The sequence below is a fragment of the Aulonocara sp. 'chitande type north' Nkhata Bay genome, linkage group LG15, assembly GCF_057382095.1.
Source record: "Aulonocara sp. 'chitande type north' Nkhata Bay isolate Kocher_YH1m ecotype deep benthic linkage group LG15, A_spYH_male_GT1.1, whole genome shotgun sequence".
In the NCBI taxonomy this organism is placed as follows: Eukaryota; Metazoa; Chordata; class Actinopteri; order Cichliformes; family Cichlidae; genus Aulonocara; species Aulonocara sp. 'chitande type north' Nkhata Bay.
The window spans coordinates 33,702,380-33,708,448 of record NC_141358.1 but is presented as its reverse complement, the minus strand read 5'-3'; positions in this window follow the sequence as shown (position 1 = coordinate 33,708,448).

Here is a 6,069-nt window from a genome sequence, read left to right as displayed (position 1 = left end):
GTTTAAGGAAAAACTTCAAAGGATCGTGTAGTGACATCATAACTCCGTGAGCCAATGAGATTGTCATGTGACATTTTGGAATGGGGATATTTTTTTTTAAACCGTTTTCAAATTTAACTTAATATTTGACTGTTTCTTAACTGACCTGTTTAGCTGATTAAGAAATGAATTGAAACGAGCATCACTAACGTTATATAACAGACAACAGAAAAAAAAACAGGTTTTTTTCTAAGTAATAGAGGTATAATACATTTCTTTTTTAAAAAATTTAAATTATCCTACTTTTTATAAGAGGGAACATTATTTAAAGAATATGTATTTAATTGGAAAACTCTCTATTCGTCTAAAGGCTATAACAAGAAAGGTGAGCTTCCTGCTCAAAAATGAAATGACCAAAATAAATGGAGCATTTCTCTGCAATTACAAACTCTGTGTAAACAATCTTGGTTTCAAAATAAGGCTAATGCTGGTGAGATGTCATCACAGGTGTAAATATTACTGCAGATGTTACTATGTCAAAGTTTCACAACTGTCTTATGTTTATTTATGTAGGCAAGACCTACTTTTCACTTTTTTGCTTTGCTATATGTTCTTGAGTGTATTAGTTTGCCAGCAGCACGAACATGTACTAGTGTCAATAATAATAGTACGGTGGATTAGAAAACCTGCTCACAAGTTGAATAAACACCCAGGATTGTTTCATCATTTTCATTCAAAACCAATATTTGAGTCAAAATGAGAAAGTTGTTTGTGCTGTCTGATGAAGAAGAAGCAAAATAAAGTGCAGTTTTGATGTAGATGATGTTGTATACAAACTAGAAGAGGAAGATAGTAGGATCTCTGTATCATGCTTTGTCACTTTGTACCATGTAATTCTTTCTATTTCCACCAGGGGGTGTTTTCAGAAGTGGTAGGTGGTAAAAGAAGAGGTCAGCAGGAAGATGGCGAAGAGCGACCAAAGACCAAGAAAAAGAGGCAGTCAGGCAAAGATGAAGAGTATTATATCCCTTACAGACCTAAAGACTTTGACTCTGAGAGAGGGTGAGGCATTAAACTGTTGCATCTGTTTCTTTAAAAAATGTGAATGGCTTTGTGTTTTATGCTGTTTTGTCCTGTGTTATGCGTCGACAGGTTGAGTCTCGGTGGAGAGGGCAGTGCTTTTGAACAGCAGGCCTCTTCAGCTGTCCTTGATCTCATGGGAGATGAAGGCGATCGCCTTAACCAGCAGAAGAAAATGATGAAATGGTACAAATTTCCCTATGTTTGACTCAGTATCCACCAAATGGTCATTTCAAACTATAATTTAAAGTCTTTTTTCCCCCTTCTTTTTTTAGGGACCGTAAGAGGAAGCGTTTTGTGAGAGAAACGGGAAAAGAAGACCAGAAGAAGAAGATCAAAACAGACAGCGGTCAGGTTATCAGTAACAAGAAGAACAGGAAGAACTTGTATCCTTCCAACAAAAAGCTTCTCTGTGTGCTGCTCTCAATGACCCTCTTCTCTACTCCTATGACAATATTAAGCTGTACTGTGAAGATGTTGTATCACTTGACAACATGTCAGTTATGAGGAGTGAAGGAAAAAATACAAGATTGATGATACAGGATCTGGATCAGATGGAGAAACAGGCGGAGGAGGCAGGAAGCCAGCAAGAGGTAGGAAGGCATCAAAATGAATAGCACAAACATGTTAAATATAGACCATCAGCCACCATGTTTTAACTCAACTCTAAAGGTAAATACTTCAAGTCCCTCTTCCAGCCTTGCGAGCTATAACCTCCAACCTCTTTGTTGTGTCGTGCCTCTCCCAGGTCGTGGCCGTGGCCGACGAGGTCCAAACGTACAGAGCTCCGGTGACCACAAAGCACGCTCGGAGCTGAAAACAAAGGATCAGATCATGAAGCAGCGCAAGAAAAAGCAGAAGCACCAGTTCCTGCAGGGCGGGGGGATGAGGAAGCTCCGCTCCAAGAACAAAAAGTGGCTCGGAGAAGTTAAAAAGTCAGGTTTTGGAAGGGGTGGCCATAAGAAAGGCAAGCTGAGGAAGAAACTGTGAGGAGGACAGAGGGTTGATGGTGTGGAGGACATCACGAGGAACTGGGTGATAAGCGTCAGAATCATCTGAGAACATCACCAAAGATTTTCCTGGTGCTTTGTGTGACTGTAGATTAAGGAGAAAATCATTTGTGAATCTTTACACTGCAGAAATGCACGTCACTTCTTCCTTGATGGCCTGCTGAACTCTGCGTTTGCCACAGAGTTATGTTTAATTATGATCCACTAACCTGGATTTACTACTTGTAAGCATGTTGGCAGTCTAATAAAAGTGTTTTGGAGTACTGAAATATGTCTTATCAAAATGGTAAAATACAGATATTAAATATTGTGTGCTTAATTTGCAGTTAGTTTCAAAAATCGTCTCGCCCATCTTTTCTTAAAATAAGAGGTGCTCTATAAAAATGACATTAAATTCTGTAAACGTGCTCTATTTGCAATTATTTATCATTACTGTTGTCCAAGTGGTCTCATTTCAAAGTTGAAAGCGAGCATCGGAACGGGCAAGAAAGGCGACTTTTAATTGACTTTGAATGTGTTGTGGTTACTGATATCAGATGGGCTGGGTTGAGAAACTGGCTTAGAATTCCTCTTGCCTTCAGCATGGCCACGCCCCTCTGACTTCTGCAATCAACAAGGCATTTTTACCCAGGGAAATGTTTATTTCGCTTTTCAGTTTGGACTGTTCTCTGTAAATTCCTGAGAAAATTTGAGAAGATCAGGAGTGTCTGAAAAACGTAAAACAGCCCATCTGTCACCAACAGCAATGCTGCCTTCAAAGTCACTTAAATCACCCTTTTTTTTTTCTGGCATGTGATTGGCTGATTAGATATTTGCATTCACAAGCAGCTGAATAGGTTAGTGCAGGGGTCAGCAACCTGCGGCTCTTTAGTCCTTTTAGTGCGGCTCTGCGTGGTTTGGGAAAATAAATTATTTTTTTAAGTAATTAGCTGAAGTGTATTTTATTTATGTTAGTTCTTTTTTAACTTGTAGTTTTAAATTGGAAGATTACTGTGATATTGAAATATAAATATAAAATTATATTCTATTAGTTTTTGAACGCTCAAAATAAGCGTCACACTTGCGGAAGCCGATATACCCGCCGAAACGCCGTGCATTTATCGAGACTTTCAACCCCAGGTAGGCTAATTATCAATCTTCGGATCCACATTATGTCAGCAGCTCCACCGTGAACTATGTTAAAAACAAACACCGCTCACGCCTCACAGATGACAGCTTACAGTCCTGCGTAAAGATGAAAGTGACTTCATACAGCTCCGATTTGCAGACGCTGTGCGCAGAGATTCAGGAGCAGAAGTCCCATTGTAAACATATCACGGCAGACCCAACGATGTTTCCATGAACACGCTTTACAGCTTCTCTTTATTGACCACTTTTCACACACGGTTGCTGTATGCATACAGCCGGTGTTAAAGCTCACAGCCCGACACATACCAACACAACAGCATAGAGAGCACAGACGTTAAGGCGCCGAGGCGTGATCGCGGGTGCCGCTCAGGTGCGTCCGCCTCCCCTGCAGCGGCGCTGCAGACCACGCCCCGCCACACACATTAACCAGGTAAAATACATATTGTCAGGGTTCCTGGGTCGGTGACCCAGTGTTTTCAGTTTTGTTCATGTTCATATATATATATAGCATATAGTAAACAATGAATCTGTAAACGACAGCTGTTGACATTTTTTAAAAATGAATGAAAAAGCATATTTAAATAATCAACATACATGATTTAAATATAAACACACACGTGACAAGAGACAGAACGTGTAGAAGATATATGCAGAAAGAGCTTTCAGTGGTCAGCTGATAACATGATATCTAAAAAATACATAGCTCATTTTCCTGTCTGTTAGTTGGACATGCTAACCTGTTAACAAGCTCCTATATTCACCCATACAGTTTGTAGATCATTTTGCTAAAATAGGTAAAATCTCCACTCTTTCAGGGCACTAATAGGCTAAAGGCATATTACAAAAGGTCATTCATGTATTCACAGATTCTCTGTAGTTATTCTGCTGCTCATTCACCTGTAAAAACCACACCAATCATTATTTCAACAGCCTTTTTATTTTGGAACAAAAGCATTTGACGATATGACTTACAGGACGTTACCAAATTCATGAAGCTATATTTGTGAGTTTATTTATCAATATCAGTTTAATGTAAACAGACTGATGTAGTAATAGACAGTAAAATGTTGGTGCGTGTGTAATATATGAGCGTTTATGTTTCTCTACATGGGTAAAAGTACTCCATGTCGCCCTCTGGTGGTAGCAACCAACTATGAAAAGAATGGATGTTGGATCTTAACTAAATGATAAAAAGTTTTATTACTTTGTATTACTTTCTTTAGTTTGGTAAAATTTACAGTTTTAATCCCATAAGAAAATAAATCACTATCATAGAGAGGGATATTAGTAATTCGTTTGTTAATAACACTTTGTTTGTGTTTGCTAATGTTTCGACAGGAAAATGGTTTTCTACAAAGTTGTTTCATGTACAGAGTAACACACACACACACACACACACACACACACACACACACACACACACACACACACACACACACACACACACACGTATGACTTTGCCGGTTTCAGCTGAAACAATTTCAGTGTTTCAAACCATGTTCCAGGATTTTTCCTTCACCATTTATGAGGTTTCAAGAAGAAGATAAACGACAGATATGAATGTTTGAAAAAGTTATAGATGAAAAGATGAAAAATACTCAAAGGATAAATTCAATTGGTTTATTGTTTTATGAATAAGTTGAAAAAGAAAAAGTTAAACAAGTAAATAATGAAACAAGGTAAAATGAAGTAAGAACAAAACGTCAACAAGTAAATAATGAAACAAGGTAAAATGAAGTAAGAACAAAACGTTAACAAGTAAATAATGAAACAAGGTAAAATGAAGTAAGAACAAAACGTTAACAAGTAAATAATGAAACAAGGTAAAATGAAGTAAGAACAAAACGTTAAGTAAATAATGAAACAAGGTAAAATGAAGTAAGAACAAAACGTTAACAAGTAAATAATGAAACAAGGTAAAATGAAGTAAGAACAAAACGTTAAGTAAATAATGAAACAAGGTAAAATGAAGTAAGCACAAAAAGTTAAGTAAATAATGAAACAAGGTAAAATGAAGTAAGCACAAAAAGTTAAGTAAATAATGAAACAAGGTAGAGGAGAGAAAACCCCAACAATCCCCTCTGAGCACGCACTAGGCGACAGTGGGGAGGAAAAACTGCCTTTAAACGGGCAGAAACCTCCGGCAGAACCAGGCTCAGGAGGGGACAGTCAACTGCCGGGACTGGTTGGGGAGGTGAACAGAGGTGGAGCAAGACGAGGCTACACCTGCTGAGGAAGCAGTAGAGTTCCTCCTCCAGGGCCAGCGGAAGCGTTTGTTCTTCTTTTTCATGCAGTTTTCTACAAGAGCTTTTTTTTCCAGGATGAGGGTTCTCAACTCATCGATGGTTTCTTTGTTTTGTTTCTCAAGCTTCTTGCACGTTTTCTCCACCTCTTCCAACGTTGCTTGTTTTTCTTCAAGCTTTTCCCTGAGCTCTTTGGATGTTTCCTCCTGCATTATCTTGTCCTTGTGCATGTCTGCGTTTCTTTGTTGTACTTCTTTGTACATGTCTTGTAGCTCCTCATTTCTTTTGTGGATATCTTGGAGCGTACGCTGCAGGTCGTCATGTATGTTGTCTTGTTCTTGCTTTTGCGCCTGCATTTCAGTGTGTTTGCGCTTCAAGTTGTTGTATTCCAACAATATCCCCTTAGTGAGCTCGGAGTTGTTTCTCGCCATTTGCTCCATCCTTTTCTGCATGTGCGAGCATTGTTTGTCCAGTTTTTCTTTTTCCCCTTCTAGTTGCTTTTTCTCGTGAAGAAGGTCTTTATTTTGGCGCAGAGTATCATCCACCTTCTCTTTCAGCATTCTGTATTTTTCCTCCGTGACTTTGAGTTTGTGCTCCATGTCTCTTTGCTTTTTCTCCTGTTCTTCCTT